Source organism: Triturus cristatus, chromosome 4_1 (assembly GCF_964204655.1).
Source record: "Triturus cristatus chromosome 4_1, aTriCri1.1, whole genome shotgun sequence".
Classification (NCBI taxonomy): domain Eukaryota; kingdom Metazoa; phylum Chordata; class Amphibia; order Caudata; family Salamandridae; genus Triturus; species Triturus cristatus.
This window is the reverse complement of record NC_140585.1, coordinates 1,093,685,476-1,093,702,864: the sequence shown is the minus strand read 5'-3', so window position 1 is coordinate 1,093,702,864 and position 17,389 is coordinate 1,093,685,476. Positions and strand designations below refer to the sequence as shown.

At 42.6% G+C, this 17,389-nt stretch overlaps 1 protein-coding gene across 1 annotated transcript in view; it reads left to right on the top strand.

The window, feature by feature from the left end:
- Nucleotides 1-397: 397 nt before the first annotated feature.
- Nucleotides 398-17,389, top strand: part of GTSE1 (G2 and S-phase expressed 1) — a 289,654-nt gene continuing 272,662 nt past the window's right edge. Inside the window, exon 1 of the mRNA XM_085654085.1 lies at nt 398-582. The gene's annotated coding sequence lies outside the window, so the exon portion shown is untranslated. The remainder of the gene's footprint in view (nt 583-17,389) is intronic.

Below are 17,389 nucleotides of genomic sequence, written 5' to 3'. Positions count from 1 at the left end.
TTTGTTTTGCAATGAGGCGATATCATTGCTTTTAACACGAGAAGCCTGACAACTCAAGTTACTTGGGCCACCCAGTCAGTGGTCTTCCATTTCTCTACCGGGCATTTCTTGATAGCAGCAAAGCTAGCGCCAAGACACCTATGTGCATTCGAGCGCTCTTATACATTCAATTAACAAAACACAACCTCAGCGTACAGATTTTGGAAGGTTCTGCAATTGTGCCAACGGATTTTTAGATACTCCGATATCGATACTTCTAGAATGCCTACCTGATATGGCCCCGGGATCGGGACACCCATTTCAACTTGTAAACACCAGCTGAAAAATCACACCTAGATCCCTGTAAACGTCAGGGGCAATTAAACTACATCTCCCATGATGCAGAACGGCTAAAACCGGAACTTGACTGACGCACGAACGCTCAGACACGTTTAAACTGACCAATGAAGATTACGCGTTTGTATCTTGGGATAGAGTTAGTGACTTGTTGCTCCAATTTAAAAAATCTTCTGCCTTCTGAGTCCCGTTTATTCCGCCAGGTTCTCGGGAGACTGGCCGGCTTTGTGTGGACTACTGCTGCAGGTAAAGCGTGGTTCGGCTCGGGCGTAAACTGGGGACTCTGATGGCGGTGAGAGTGTGAGCGCTTTTAACTGTGGTGTATAGCGGCCTCTCCATAAATTTTTCTCGTGCGCTTTAAATTTCACGATGCACCGTATCTGTCTCTGCCGGTGACTGCTGGTGTTGGAGATGAGTTTCGCAGTGCTAATTGTCTTGGTGCACGGAGGGATCTTTATGGAGGTAATTGAGGAGACTAATTAAAGAGGAAACCAGGTTTCGATGGAGTCGAAGAGAGTGTGGTGAGGCGACTAGAGGCAGCAGGTTAAAAGCACTTGTGGTGCTTGAGCCCCACCAATAATTTATGATATGTATTCAGGGGTTAGACGAGGATCTTTAACATAGTTTACTGGCTGAACGTGTGCGATGCTCCTGTATTGATGATCGCCTTCTAAAAAGGCAAGGTGAGAAAGAGTAATTAGCGATTCTAGAGGGGACTGAGGTGGGTTGTCGGATGTATCAGGCTGCTATCTCTTATTTCTCATACCTTTAGCACCCAAGCATTAAACCAGCCGAGGCAGAACATTTACTTTACTTGTTGGAAAACTACACTTTTTAAATACACAAAACAAATGTAGCCTTTGTTCAGAAATGTCTTTTTGACACATTTAAAGGAGTACAACTCAGCACCAGAGAACTATACCTATGATTTACTTTAGAATAATGACTCAAATGTTTACACGTTCCCATGTGGGATATCTAGTTTACATTTTTTAGAGTGCGTAATTATGATCATAAATATCTTAGGCAAGTGTGTGTGGTTTAGAAAAGAAAACATGCACTGCAAATCATATATTTTATATGCATATATAATAGATGTTACTACGTTGTTTACCTCACCTTAGAACAGTGGTCTTCAAACTTTTAGATACGAGATCCCCCATGTCGGACGTTTTTAGGCGTAAGGGCTCCCTTCTGACAAATTCCAGAGCCTGGTTCGCCTCATCAACAACTATAGGCCACAATAAATGCCCCAAATTCTCACAGCAACTAATTTTTATTGTGGGGAAATAATATATTAAATAGCGTTTAGCAAATCCAAGGTCGGTGAGCGTGGGGGTGTAGTCAAAGGTGTAGCTAAAACTAATGGTTCAGAAAAGAGGGAGTGGCCCTACTATCCAAGGGACAGGGTGACAGTATATTAACTGTAAAGCAAATTAAAGATTCCCTTGGCGTACCTAACGTGTAAACCACAATCAATTATCCAAAATACACATCTTCACCATTATGTATCAACCTAATCGGCACAAGGAGCGCCCAACAACATTTTAGACATACAATTTTATATATATAAAAATATCTAAAATTTATTTTCAATTTAATATAAACATTCATAAATGAGACAATTCATAACAAGTCATTAGACGTACATGTGACAGATCGATAAAACGGTAAGAAAAGAGACAACAAGTGACAAGTTAAAAAATCATCAGAGGCATTACTTCGATTGAATCTATTGTACAACATCATGGCAACAAAGGTAATTTCAGATTCAATAGTTCCTCGAATTTAAAAAAGAGCGTCGACTCGTTTCGGTGTGCTGCCAAATTATGCACCACCTTCGTCAGGACTTTTCATAATAACTGTCATTTTGAGCAGAAATCACATAACAATATATGCATCTTCCTTGAAGCCACAAAAGGAAATGATTTAAACCAATGTATATAGACTCCACTAAGAACCTTCAGACGGGTGTTCTAAAATCCTAATTGAAAAAATGATAAAGAGCTGCTTGCGGCTGAACTACGTATCTTCTTAATAATAAAGGCGTCCGTTAATGCACGACAACCCCCGGTTCCCAGTTACGGAAAACCTAGATTCAAACGTGCATGTCCAAACGGGCGTCCCACCTGAATCGACTGTGAATATTCACGGTCGATTCAGGTGGGATGCCCGTTTGGACACGCATGTTTGAATCTAGGTTTTCCGTAACTGGGAATTTGGGGTTGTCGTGCAGTAACGGACGCCTTTATTATTAAGAAGAGATTGCTGCCTTTAAATCAACGGTTAGCATTTTAGAGGACTATGACGCAACTGATGCAGCATCAATATTGTAAATAATTTCTTTAACGGAAGACATCGTTAGCGGCCTTACTGATTCTATTTGGCTGATCAAGGCAACTTGAGATAACACTCGATGGAGTGAATCTTATATTTGGAGATCACTCAGCACCTACTTGTTGTTTAAGCGGTTTTACAATTTACTGAAAGATACGTAGTTCAGCCGCGAGCAGCTCTTTATCCTTTTTTCACTTGGGATTTTAGAACACCTGTCTGAAGGTTCTTAGTGGAGTCTATATACACTGGCTTAAATCATTTCCTTTTGTGGCTTCAAGGAAGATACATATATCGTTATGTGATTTCTGCTCAAAGAGACACACTAATTATGAAAAGTCCTGACGAAGGTGGTGCTTAATTTGGCAGCACACCGAAATGCGTCGACGCTCAGTTTTTTTTTTTTTGTTTTTTTTTTAAATTGGAGGAACTATTGAATCTGAAATTACCTATGTGGCCATGATGTTGTACAATAGATTCAATCGAATTAATGTCTCTATGATGATTTTTTAACTTGTATCTTTTCTTAACGTTTTATCGATCTGTCATATGTACGTCTGACTTTTTTTTTATTGTCATTTATGAATGTTTATATTAAATTGAAAATACAAAATTTAGTGATTTTTATATATATAATTGTATGTTAATAAACAAAGTGGCCAAGCATGCCCAGATGCACTCGTCTGCTGTTGATAATTTTATTAGCATTGGCGGCCAGCTACTTCGCACCAGACAAAGTTTTGATGCCCAACGCGTTTCAAAGTCTGTTTGACTTCTTCCTCAGGGGCGACTGCATTCAAAACAATAGGAAGCACCAGCATGCAATTTAATATTGTCCCGCCCTAAGTGGGTGTGGCTTAGTGCCCAGGTGCACGCTGGAAGAAGTAGTTACCCTCAGTGGGTTCCATCAGTTTCATGGCAGGAGTAGAGATATACCTATGTAAGGCTCTGGATTGATTGCTGGTCCTGTTTATGCCGCAACAGTAGCGCCATAACGAACGGGAATCGTTTCCCTTGCACTGCAGCCTGTTGAATGGAGACGCTTAAATCGTCGCGGAGACTGATCGGATATTAACCCAAATCCTTCTGCTGCCAACACATCCAGGACGAGTGAAGATCACTTTTACAATTGTACATGCAGGACTTAACTGATAAAAGTCCCCTCAAACCCTGCTTCAATCAGTGGTACACCATACAACATTGTGGGAATACGAAACTACCATTAGTCCCCAGATAACTGTCCTGAAGAGACCCCTTATTCATTGCGGGTTGAAACGCCGTCGACACAAACTAAGAGAGAGCAAGATAGATTCATGCTATTGTTGAATGCCTCTCATTGTTTGTTTTTAAAACCATCCCTTGATTTCTATTCACTTAACTTTCACCTTGAAGGCTATGATCACTGCACTGGGTTCACTTTCTCACTTTCTATAAATGTGCCTATAGTATCAGAAAAAATCTGTGACCTTAACTGTTTTTGTGAATAAATTGTTAATTGTAAAATAAACCAATTTTTACTTCGTCTGAAGTAAATTATTGTCCAGGTTATTGTTTCGAATTGAATTTAAATCATTAATTCTATGTGTTTTTTTCCTGATTGATTCAGTTATGAGTATATAATTTTGTACTCCTTATTGCAAATACGTTATTTCAAATAAGTTCCTTGTGGACATTGTTATTGCTTAGAGTAGAATAAATTATCAACAGCAGACGAGTGCATCTGGGCATGCTTGGGCACTTTGTTTATTAATCTACTACGCGGCAGTCCTGCCGCGCCAGATTGCACCATCTCAGCAAGAGAGGCTGCGAGGGAAACGATTCCCGTTCGTTATGGCGCTACTGTTGCGGCATAAACAGGACCAGCAATCAATCCAGAGCCTTACATAGGTATATCTCTACTCCTGCCATGAAACTGATGGAACCCACTGAGGGTAACTACTTCTTCCAGCGTGCACCTGGGCACTAAGCCACACCCACTTAGGGCGGGACAATATTAAATTGCATGCTGGTGCTTCCTATTGTTTTGAATGCAGTCGCCCCTGAGGAAGAAGTCAAACAGACTGTGAAACGCGTTGGGCATCGAAACTTTGTCTGGTGCGAAGTAGCTGGCCGCCAATGCTAATAAAATTATCAACAGCAGACGAGTGCATCTGGGCATGCTTGGGCACTTTGTTTAGTAATATAATTGTATGTCTATAATTTTGTTGGGTTCTCCTTGTGCTGATTAGGTTGATACATAATGGTGAAGATGATGGATTGTGGTTTAAATGTTGTGTACGCCAAAGGAATCTTGAATTTGCTTTACAGCTAATACTAATGGGCCTAATTTATGAAGAATTAGTGTAGGGCAGCTCTGCAAGTCTTCTTGCTGCACTGGCCTTTGCCAATGTTAAAGGGCTGGAATGCACCATATTCATGAAATACGGTGCATTCTTGTCCTTTGCATTGGCGTACAAATTGCTGTCTAGCACCAACATAGGCAGGATTGTTTTTGTACAAGAAGTGGCACCTTCTTCACAAAAACAGTCCAGAGAGGTGTTTTCCTTCTTCTATATGAGCTGCAGAATGCAGCCCACCTGGGTAGAGGATAGAACGAGGAGAAATTAAAACATTTCTCCTTGTTACACCTCCACTGGGGAGGTGTCTGTTTTCGGAGCTTCCCCAGGTTTACTTGATCTTGTAAGTATGGGACCGCATCAAAATCCATGGGTGTTGTGTGGTAACCCCACTCTAGGCCCATGGAACACCTCGTTGCCGCAGAGTAAGGCAACACAGTGACTTGTGCTTCTATGTCCTAGTCCATATCTATGAGCCCATGCAAAGCATGCAGGGTGATTTTGGTTGAGACACTTGCGCCGCCGAAGTGTCAAAAGTGATGCTTTGGCGATGCAAGCCTCTCATAAATAAGCCCCACAGTATTATATACGTCTTTTAGGTCTTTCATCTTCAGACCTCTCCATATATAATAAGCATCGTAATGAAAAATACATTTAAAAAGTTGTAACTCAGTGGGTAATGCACTGTAGTACATAATGAAACATCTATTAGTTAAATCGCTGCAGGGATCTATGTCTAACCAGAGAGCCACAGAAACAAATCTTGATTGGTGCAGTGGCGAATAGGGACGTGTATTTTTAGTGCTACGTGGTCACAGCCTATGACCGAAAACTCTGTGAATATGTAAGTTATTCTTTTATACTTGCATTACACACAGTGCAAGAGTGCTACAAAGCATATAAATATGTTTACAATAAAATACTGCTTCCAAAATGTAGATTTTAGTAATACCAGTGTATGTAAGGCTGTGTGAATGGAGTTACAATGAAAAGCAAGCACTTAACAGTCCAGTTGTTAACTCTTTGCACTACTACTCAAAAAGCCAAATCTTTGTCATCACGAAGCTTGGAGTGATTTGAACAATTAAAGCCAGTACTGGCTCCCAAGCACCCTTTACGCTTGCAGATTAATTAATAGTGCACACTAGCATTTCATTCAGGCAAGCAGGCACCCTGGCACGAAAGCTTTACATAGCGCGAGACTCAATTGATACAACTTCAGCTGATACCGATCTATATTAGCTGCCCCAGGACAGCTGTCTTTTTCTAAAACAAAAGCAAACGTTTTTGATTTCAGGCACAAGTAAAGCTGTAGAATGCGCTACCCCCTTCCCAGGACTCCACATCCCTCGTGGGGGTCGTGTCTCAGATTGAACACCTCTGCCATCGACTGTAAAGGGGACCCTATAAGGTTGTGACATCCCTTCTGTTGATGAAGTGATATTTATTCACATTGCGTGCACCAATTTTGTCCTCTTTAATTTTGTTCTCATTTTTATTAGAACTTAGTGTCTGCTTTCAAGGCGCAAGGAATGGCAAACTTGGGTGTACATCACTGACTGGTTGTTGTTAGACAAAATTGATAAATAAGTGGCTTATTTGTTGGTGAGTTTGTTTACTTATTTCAGAAACTTTTCAATGGTTCATCATGCTTGTGAGCAAAGGCATCCTATGGGGGACATTCATTATCTCTCACCCAGGGAACTGCTCATATGAACTTGGTCTCGCTAAAAATATAGTGAACCTGGCTCCTATAAAGGTGACTCGCGCAAGTAGTCTTGTATTAGAGATGTGCTGCAGGTCTCTTGTAGGAACTGATGGACTGGCGGTGCCTCACTGGTGAAATAGTCTTGAGGTTCTGGCTTAGTAGTGGTGTACCTTCCTTGTAATTATCACGGGGAGGGTGTTGCTGGTGATTTTGAGATTGTAGGTGGCTTTGGGGGCATGATAAGTCTCGCAGAGGTAAGTGGAGGTATCTTGCAGCAGTTAATGGACCAGATGTGCTTTGCTGTTGCAGTGGTTTTAGAGACACTTCTCTGTTTTTGGTTTTGAAAGGGATGTATCTGGTTTTCCTGGGCTTCAAGGTTGTGCGTGTGGTGATCCAGGACTTTACTGTTTTATCTCTGGCCTTTCTGTTTTTGAATGGGTGTTTCAAGTCGTCCATGGATGGAAGAGCACATCTCTGGCCCTGGAGAGTTTCTTTTGGTGTTGGAATTGGAAGGGCTGCTTCTGATGATGCAATTGGACAAACATCCAGGTTTTGATGGAGGCTATGAGAGGGTGGTGAGGCGATGTTTGTGTTTCCGGTGCCATGGTCTTACAAGGTCCAAATGGTGATGGATCTGGGCGGTAATCATGAAAGTTGGATATCTCCACTCAATGCAAGGACGAGTACATTTTTGAGACTTTATTTAATAATGGTGTCCCTAATTAGGTCCGGCATTAACCGTGACATTTTGTGTTTATTAAAATTCTGCCTCTGTCGGCTAGCTTCACTGTGAGTGACAGCATTCTGTTATTTCACAGGGAGCATAATCAACCCATAATCGTCTTCAGTGCCAGGAACTACTGTGACAGTGTGCTTTTTGAGACCAAAACAATTTTTGCTTTTGCCAATGTTTGTTATAATGAAGTGGGCCTGGCAGCTCCCACACCAATAAGGTTTTACAAAAAACAAGCCAAAACAATAGTCATGCATTGACAAAACCAAAAGGCTGATCAACAAGTTCAGACCTATTGGCTTTACCAGTACTTATTTATTTTTAGGTTTCCCATAATCTTATTAAAACTGGTTACACTGATTTTTCCATTATGAATATCTTTGAGAAATACTAGCATACATCAACACTTTTAACTAAATGATGCTGCGGGAAAACAGTACCTAAAATGTTACAGTAGTTTAGCGAAATGTTTTTGCATTTTTTGTGAACATTTTATTTTGAAAGCCAAGAATAATCAATCTTGCTTTCAAGCTTCTGCATATATTTGCATCTAATCGGAGAGCATTCTGGGAGCAGCATGCATAGCCTCATATTGCTAAATATTGACAACGTGTGTACACATTTTTATACTGGAACCACTGTCAGTAGTACAGTCTGAGCTTACAACATGTACTTAGATCGCTCACCCTAATAATAAAGGTTTTACATTAATGAACCATAAATACAAGTTTTAACACATGGACATAAATATTACCTTAACTGCAGGCAATGTCTTTCCCAGATCCATAATGTGGTACTGTAAACTGGCAGCCAAAAGGTTTGTGCTGTAGGGGGTTGGGCCTACTTGTCCCAAGGACAAAATACACATAAACTTGTTGCCCTTGACCCCAAACAATATGTCCTGGGCGTTGGGCTATAGGAATTCCACATCCCTGATTGAGAACGTTGTCTACCATAGTTAAGCTTTGTCATTTGCCTGCTTGCTTTAGTGGCTTACCTTCATCTTCTTGTTTGTGTGTTGCCTGACGCATAGCCTCTTTACCATCCTTTTGATTGGCAGGATTGCATCTTGCCACCGTTAAATTTTAGGTGTGTGTTTTTGTTTTGTTAAACACTCGGAGTCCATGTTTTCCAGCTTTCTCACTCCTGCGCGTCTCTTTGCCAAATATCCACTCTCTCAACACTCCATGTTGCTCACTCCCTTGTGTGCTACTCCCCCCCCCCCCCCCCCCCCCCTATATTGTGGCTTTCTCCCTTGTGCTTTACCCCTACTTCGTGTTGCTCCCGCTCTCTTCTGTGCTTCTCACTGACCAAACTTCCCAGTCCAGTGCTGTTTTTTTTCATTGTCCGCTTATTCTCCTGCCCTGTTTTGCACTGTTCTCTTCTGTGCTACTTTCTTCTCCTCCCTTTTTAGATCTTTCCAACTAGACAGTGCTGTCTGTTGCAAGACAAATTATTAGCTTATAATGGGCCTAGTCAGTCCGTTGCTTACTATTGATTGGCTTCATTGGTGCTCCTACATGCTTGCTTATTTGTTAGCTTGTGTGGATTTCCTCTGTCATTTTGTTTGTCCCTCCCTGGTGCATTGAAGCATTACTTGTGTCCTCAAACTGCTCCATTTTTCTAGCACTAATTTTTCTATTTGTTTAGGCACTCCAGAGTGCATGTGTTTTCCAGCTGTCTACCTTACACTCATCCCCTCCCACGCATGTTGAACTCCCTCTTGCCTGTATACTATTTCTGCCCACTCGTGTTGCTCGTTTGCCAGCTTACTTGTCCTTCCTTCTCCACACCCTCGATGCTGCTTCCTCCTTGCCCACCTGCTGATTTCCCTCCCCTTACCTCCATGATTAATCCTCCCCACCCTCTGAATTGCTTCGTCCTCCTCTGGTTCACCTTACTGTCTCTCGCCTGTGTTTCTCTTTGTGCTTGACTTCCAGATAAGCTGAGGATATCTGGATGGCCTGCATGACTTTTTTTGGATCAACTCTGTCAGGGAACAAATACTGCAGCTCCAATTCCATAGAGATGCATTGGAGCGAAGCTCCTTGGGACCTACAATTAAGGTCTGAGGTGTCAAAGTGGAGGAGATCAGACCATCAGCTTTCTTTCACTAAATATGCAACTGCATCATCTGACATATAACACCAGCTGTGCTCTTGCCCCCAAGATGCTACAGAGTGAGTGTCACGGAGCAGTAAGCTTGATAAAATCACAATGTTTAGTGTTTGCTTATGAGATAGCTTTTATCTTCCCATAGGCAAAAGCCTGTTGTGGACCATATAATACAGCAAGCAGGGTATGAATGCGTGGCGGAAGAAACACTTGGACAAGAGGATGAAAATATATGCTCTCATGGTGTGCTCAAAGAAAAAGTAGTTCCCTGATGTGCGGAAGGGATACAAGTCATCTAAGCAAACCGATGGCAAAGAACCTATGCTCCAGGGGAGAGACTAACTCAAGCAAAGAAAGGAAAGCCATCAAATAAGAAGCAAACAAATAAGATACCCAAGCAAGCCAACAAGTGATGAGCAGTGAGCTGACCCAAAGACCGCTCTAAGAATTGGTGTTTCACACAATAGGTTTTCAATAACCTACAGCTAAAAGTTGTCTGACGAGTCCTGAAAATGATGCAGAGTGGCTAAGTGGAAATTGTTCAGCAAATAAGAAACAGTTTATGCCAAAATCACTGGCTGTAATTGGGACTCCACATTATGCAACTTTTCTTAGTCACTTAACTAGACCTCGTTCATGATTAGTTGTCAGACTGCGGGACATCCAATGCACATTTTTCCTTCCAAGACGTCTTGAGTGGCCTGGGGGTTGGGGGGGTTTCTGTGGAAATATTTTGCCTTCTTACACCATCTGCAGCCTGGCTAGGTGCCAGAGGGATTCATCAATTGTTCTTGCTAACCAGTCCTACTTAACAGAATGCAACTCTTCTCATCTCTTCTACATTGCTAGAATTGGATCAGGATATCCACTTTGCTGTTTAGTGAGCAATCCTTATGTGTTCCTTTAACATCTTGAGAATATTTCTCTTTTTAAGGATGCTGCGTGCCCAGAGGGAAATTTCAAAATCGAAATTCTGTGCTGCTCAACATTATCGTAGTTTGTTTCTGCCCTTGTTAGGTCCCATTGGTCGGTTACATTTATTATATTTTGTTTAAATGTCCGATCTACATGCCCAGGAGGCTGGTTCTGTTACTTCTAGATACAGAAGTAAATTCAGTAAACTGCTGCCCCCTGAGAGTAGGAAAAACTGTCAAGCTCAATTGCCCAATAAGATCATGTATTTCAATTATGTCTGCAGAACAGCAGATTAAAAACTCAAGGCCAGCTTGGTTCTCAACACCAATTTGTCTGGGGGAAAAAGGTATTGTAGGGGGGCTGTACCAAGAGAACCTGAAGCTCGCTCATGCAAGAAGCTGAAGAAATTGCGACAAGGAGCACAGTCTCCAGAATCGGAAGATTCAATGAATTGCTGTTTATTGGCTCTGAGGGAGTAACATGAGGAAAGTCTGGACCAAATTGAGATCCCACTATGGCATGACAAATGGGTTTGGTGGGGTGGGGGGGAAAAGACGTGTGAAGTATTTTAGAAACCTCATCTCTGCGGCCAAATGGGCCGACAGATAACCTTTATTGGTGCCCACTGCAAGCCCATGCTTCCCCCAAAGACAAAACCAACAATAAGATATCTTAAAAGTTTGGCATTAAACTGGTCCACATTGCAGACACCACCCTAGGCCACAAATGTGTCTGGTGTCAATGGAATTTGTAGAGGTATGAAGTGCTGCAAGTATAACATTCCCATCCTCTGGAGGGAATTTGAATGTAGTCATCTGCTGCTGCACATTCTTCACTAATGGTGGTATAGATTGTGCTAGCCTGGGGGCAGAACCCTGCCCTGCTACTACCACACAAGATCCAACAGATGCCGGATAGGGGAACTGATGCTCATGCCCTAAAGGTACAGAAACCACACACTCCTGACCATTCCAGAATCACTAGTACCACTTGGGCCCAGTCGTTCTAGATCTTCTTTAGAACTTTGCGTAGGAGAGGTAGTGGTGGAAAGGCTTATAGAAGTACAGTGCCTCAGCCGGAATGAGCCTCCCAAAGAACCTTGGGAACTCAAGCCACAAAAGCATTGATTGACATTGTGTGGCTCACTGTTGGCAGAGATCCATCTAGGGTTCACCCCATTCTTGGAAGGTCGCCTGTGACACCACATGGGGAATCTGCCAGGATGGCTGCCCATGCCCACCATAGCATTGAGTTCCAGTCTGATTATTCACAACTAGAATAATGCCCTAATGTCCCAGCTGACTCCAAAAACGAAGAGCCTCTCATCTCCGAACTCCAACCCACTTGTTGCAGCACCACATGGCAGTGGTGTTTTCCTTAAGGACCTGGACCAACCTCTCTTTGATAGACAGTCGGGCCTACAGCTCTAGGTGAATGGCCCCCAACTTCAACAGGATGTTGAGTCTGCTCCTCTGATCTTCACCTTTCCCAGATGACCTGATGTAGTGTTGAAGTTATTCAATATTGAAGTATTCAATCGTGAATAAAAATGCAGTATGGAATATTCAGGAGGCGCTGTCAGGATAGGCTTATTTCCTGCAGTTCCTGAACTGACCTGGGTGTTCCCGCTGTTGTGGGTTCATACCTACCTACCTGCTGGATTATTTACTTCCCATCATGCCGTCTACATATTCGTACGAGGAGTTTGGTAAAGTTGGCAGTACAAGGAGTTTGGTAAAGATGGCAGCAAGTTAAATCCATTTTGAACACACCAATAGCGATTCCAAGTAAACCATAGGATTTGTGGCAGGGTTGTTCCTCTAAAGGACAACATTAACAGTAGACTGATTCTGATGGTAGATGGGCGGTAAGAAACCACATTTAAACATTTTTGTCTTGCTTTGTGTAGGGGGCCTTACCGATATGAGTTCAGTGGCTGTTGCTGGCCCTTGTGACCATTTACACATGTGAGGCTCCTTCTCGTGCCTTGTTCATGGTATGCTTCCCGCTGCCCTGGAGTGAAAGCTCACCCCAGCGAGCTTTGCACCGGCCCTGAAGCTTGCTCCAAATTGTTGGTTTAAGAAGCAGTGGACGGATAAGGGTGAACCCCTGCACCGGTGGGCCCCTAAAAAGGCTCATTTCCACAAAGTCGAGATTGGCACGGAAGCTGTTATCTCAAAGAAACACGATTATTAACCTCTCATGATTGGGACTACGTCAAAACAGTACCCTCAGGCCACTGTAGGAGGTAGTCCATAGAATACAGAGCCCATGGGCCTTATATATACAGTTTACAGCTGAGTAAGCATGGAGACTCAAAGAGGAGGTACAGGCATATACAGGAATAGTGATTGACTAACATGGGCATACAGAAATTGCTTGGTCAACAAAGTGGGAGGGGAGATCTACTGTTTACTTCAGTTGGAATAGCCTGACAGTTACAGTCCAAGACAGGAGCATTCTAGCAGCTACAGGCCTTTCTGAGCATGTTCAGTGCTCTGGCTTAGTACTGAAGGAGTTAACTAATAGTTGATGACTCAAGCAGAATAGAGATGCGGGCAACAGTGAAGACGGAAGAAGCGCATGGCTAACACCTGGCTAACTAAAATGGTTGCCACAAACAAAATGGCTTCAGCTTATGCTAACCGTAATGTCTGCAATTTCCACAGATGGCCCTTTTAGCATTAGTTGAAGACATCTCTATGAATTAATAGGAGCATGGAAGTTACCTGCACATCGATCCTCAAAAATTCATTAATATCCTGATCCATTGCTAGGTGGGCATTTACATTTTGAACATTTCGTTTAACTGGTGAGATAAAAGTAGAAATACACAGGGAACAGAGCATTGGAACACATTAAATACAGAGGCAGCAGGAAAAAAAGGATCGCAACAAATATACATAGGGCTGATAATAACTTCCAGCCCCAGACGGAAAACGGTGTCCAAAACCAACCAGTCGATGTCCCTGAGTTCTGGAAACAATTTGTTTTGGGGGACCAGGAGGACCAATCTGGGCCATGGAAATTAGGACTAGGAGCTGCAAAAATGGGATGACGTAAAGGGTACACTGCTAACAAAAAATAATACTTGGGGAATTGAAGCTGCTGTACAACCAGCCAGAGGGGAGTCTTCTCCCTGTGTCTGTCTGAGCCTCACAGGCAGGCTCTTATCGTTCATCAAATATTCACTTCTCCCACGGTGGAGCTGCACAACTTGCAACTCAGGAAAACAATCACGGCCCAGGCTTAAGGTAAAAAAACTCTTTCAGGATAGGGCAATCATCCTTGAGGGCAAATACCCTCAACGATCCTGTCCAGTGTCTCGGGCAGTGCACCGGTATTCTCCACTCTAATTTAACAGGCACCAAAGGCACAGCACCTGTACCCTGAACTCAAGTCCTTCCCTAACTCCTGTGTTGCTCTGCTGGCGCACTGCTCTTTCGTCCGGGCCGCAGATTGTACCTAGTGTGCCCAGGCACCTCTTGATCAGCTAACAAAAGTGCAGGCTCACTTTCAGTTGGGGTCTGAAACTCAGAGGCCTGATGCTGGAGTTTCTGAAGCAATACTTGTTTCAGAGGGGATCACCTCAGGCAAAACCTCCTTTCTCTAGTTATCGGTCTGTGGCTCTGTCAGCTGGACATCAGGAAAAGAGGAACAACTCTCCGTCCTGATTTCTGACCCAATCTTTCACCCAAGACAGTGGTGGGGGGTACACGCTTCCTCCAGTCTTCCACCTTTACCGCTGTTATAGTTGCCAGCAATGCCTCTGCTGGTTCCCTTTACCTCGGCTCCAAGCTGAACTGGCGCTGACTCCACAGGCTGGATATGACTTCCGGGCCTTTCTGGCAATAATTTTAAGGCAGCAGATATCTGTTGATGAATAGAACGGGGATCTTTAGACAAGACATACACATAATCTATCAACAGAAGATACTCTATTTGAGAAAACTTCTTTAGTCTTTGGGCGCCCCATACATTAGCAGGACACCCAAGAACCACTTCATCTATCTCCGAGTAAAAAACACCCTGGACCTATTAGCGAGTATAAAACGAACTTTCAGTGAACTGGCAAGAGTAAACTTAATTTTTCTCTCCCAAGCAGCCGGGAACATCTGTATTCATTTACTAAACCTACTCTGAATCCTTACACAACAATTTTTGGGTGTTTCTTGCGTTAGCAAGCTTGTGTTCCATAAATCATATACTTCACAACGCTTCTTCTACTTGTGATTTTTTTCACTACTGTACAGGACTGTGGATACTTCTAGAATTATTTTCCCTACGTAAGAACAACTGTTTTACCCTTTATGACTATGCTCTCATATTATAGGTGTAGCTGCAAACTCGGAAACTGTGAAAGTAACAGAGATCCATATTACATGGATAACTAATCAATTAAACATAACCTAGTAGGCACATGAATTTTCCAGCCGAACTTGTTTGTGGCAGACAAGAAAACAAGCAAAGAACATTTTGTTTCTAAAAATGTGTGCTAAAGGCACATGGGCTTCTTTCCTAGCATTGTGAACCATGTATATACTATCTTTTATGATCTGGATTATGAAACCTTTTTATTCAGGGGGAAAAACCCCATTCACCAGCTCTAGCAAGGATGTCAGCTTAATTACATAGACTAACTAATGAGGGACTCGTGATGCCTCTGCGACTTATGTAGTGCTGTAATACCATAAACAATAATGGTGTTGCCACCTGGGAATTTTGCAACAAAAACTACCCACATATAGTTCCCCATAAAGGTAAAATAAGGGAACATCAGTCTATTCTATCCATCCTTTCATTCTTATCTAACAGGATCTGCAGTAACATGGAGTATTTATTTTTTCATTTTGTTAATTCTACTAATTTGTTCAAACAGTAGTCAAGTCAAAAACCACTTTATTCGATTAATTAAAATCCTAAAAGTATGCTATACATATACAAAAATATTAAAAATCTTATAAACAGCTATTATACATATAAACTATTCAATAACAATGAAAATTCATAATCGACCATAGCCAACTTAAGCAGTTAATACAAATTCATTGTCTGTTAATTGAGGGGATCAGTGTCTTGTACAGTTTTTTGTCTGACCCTCCTCTCTCTAACAGACGCTGCAAGAAAGCTGGCAACACAGAACATAATTAATGGAGACTCTACCAAGTGTAAAAACATTAGGGCTGGCTTGCACTGAATAAAGTTCATACTTTTTAACAATGGGATAATAAACCTATTCCTGGCATGTTTATAAAATGAGCAAAAAAACATAGTGCGTGGTGTCTTGAGGAGAGAAGTCGTCGCACTTACAAGGGGCAACATCTTCAGGTCTACTCCAACCTTCCACATCCCATAGGACCATATGTATTTGGTTAAACCGCAATTTGGTCAACAGCCATCTATGGAAAGGATTGGATACTATTGTCAGATATAATGACATTCCTGGGGACAGGGTTACCAAAACATGCCCCCTGACAGAAGATTTACCGAGTTCTACTCCCTCCCGCTCGGCCTCCCTTAATTTAATGAAATTAGATTTTACCCACTCAAGGTCAGCCTTACATAGGGATTCTGGGTTAGAAAAAATGTCTGGTCTCCCCATGTATGCGGCTAACATTTCTATGTTAGACAACCACTGAATTTTGTTCCTATTGTCTAACCTAATGCAGTCCTTTAGGATTTTATGATTAAGGGAGAGGTTCGGATTTAACCATATTTTGATCCATAGCAGTATTGGGGCTAGTTTAATTATATCTGCTATGTAACCAATCCCAAGTTCCAGATGTACTGAATAGGAAGCGGTTGAATGTGGAAGGCCAAGAAGAGAGCGCAAGAATTTATTTTCTTCCGTTTGGATCATATCATGTTTAATGTAACCCCAAATTGTCGCCCCGTACCTTACGATAGAAATGGACTTTGCTTTATAAATTGTTAATATTGCCTCAACCGGCTTTCCTCCCAGCCTTTTGGCAAAGCCTAGTACTGCCGCTGAAGAATTTCTCGCGGAATTTGCCTTTAGTAAGAGCTGGGGGGACCAAGAACTTTTATCATCGAACTACTCCCAAGTAGGTGAATACCTTCACTCTTGAGATTTCTTCACCGCCACAGAAGAAGGTCTTAACTTTATTTTTTTGCAGGGCCCAACGACATAACATGTGATTTGCCGTTGTTAACTACCAGGTCCAGGCTTTTCATGAAGTCCCCAAACGAATCCAACAATCTTTGCAAAGCCAGGGGGTCCTGGCCAAAAGGACAGCGTCATCCGCGTATAGGAGGACCGGAATCGGGGTACCTCCCATACGCGGAATGTCCGGCGTCGCTGCCAACAGATTTTGCTCCAGGGCGTTTATATATAGTGTAAACAACATGGGGGCTAATATACATCCCTGTCGTACCCCTCTACTAGACTTAAAGCTGGACGTACATTTCCCCTCGGTCGTCATCCTGATGGAGGCATTCAGGTCTTTATGGAGCTCGGCCAAGAAATACACAAGGGACCGATCAAGTCCCATTTCCAGGAGCATTGTCCACAACTTTGACCTATTAACTAGGTCAAAAGCTGTGGACAAATCCATAAAACCCAAATAAATGGAGCCCCTGGCCGCTTTGGTGTATTTGGCTATTATTAGGTGGAGGTTCAGACATTGGTCCTCCGTACTCCGCCCCGCTCTAAAGCCATATTGGGCATCTGACAGTATGTTATTGTCAGAGGCCCACCCCGTTATCCTTGCTAGGATAACCTTCCCCAGAATTTTTATAGAGGATTCCAGCAGGGATATGGGCCTATAACATCTGGGGTCTGCCCTTTGGCCTTTCTTAAACACCGGGTAATAATCGACCGGGACCACGATTTAGGGAATCCTACACAAGCCGAGGTGTTAAATACATTGGTCAATATGTTGGCCCAATACA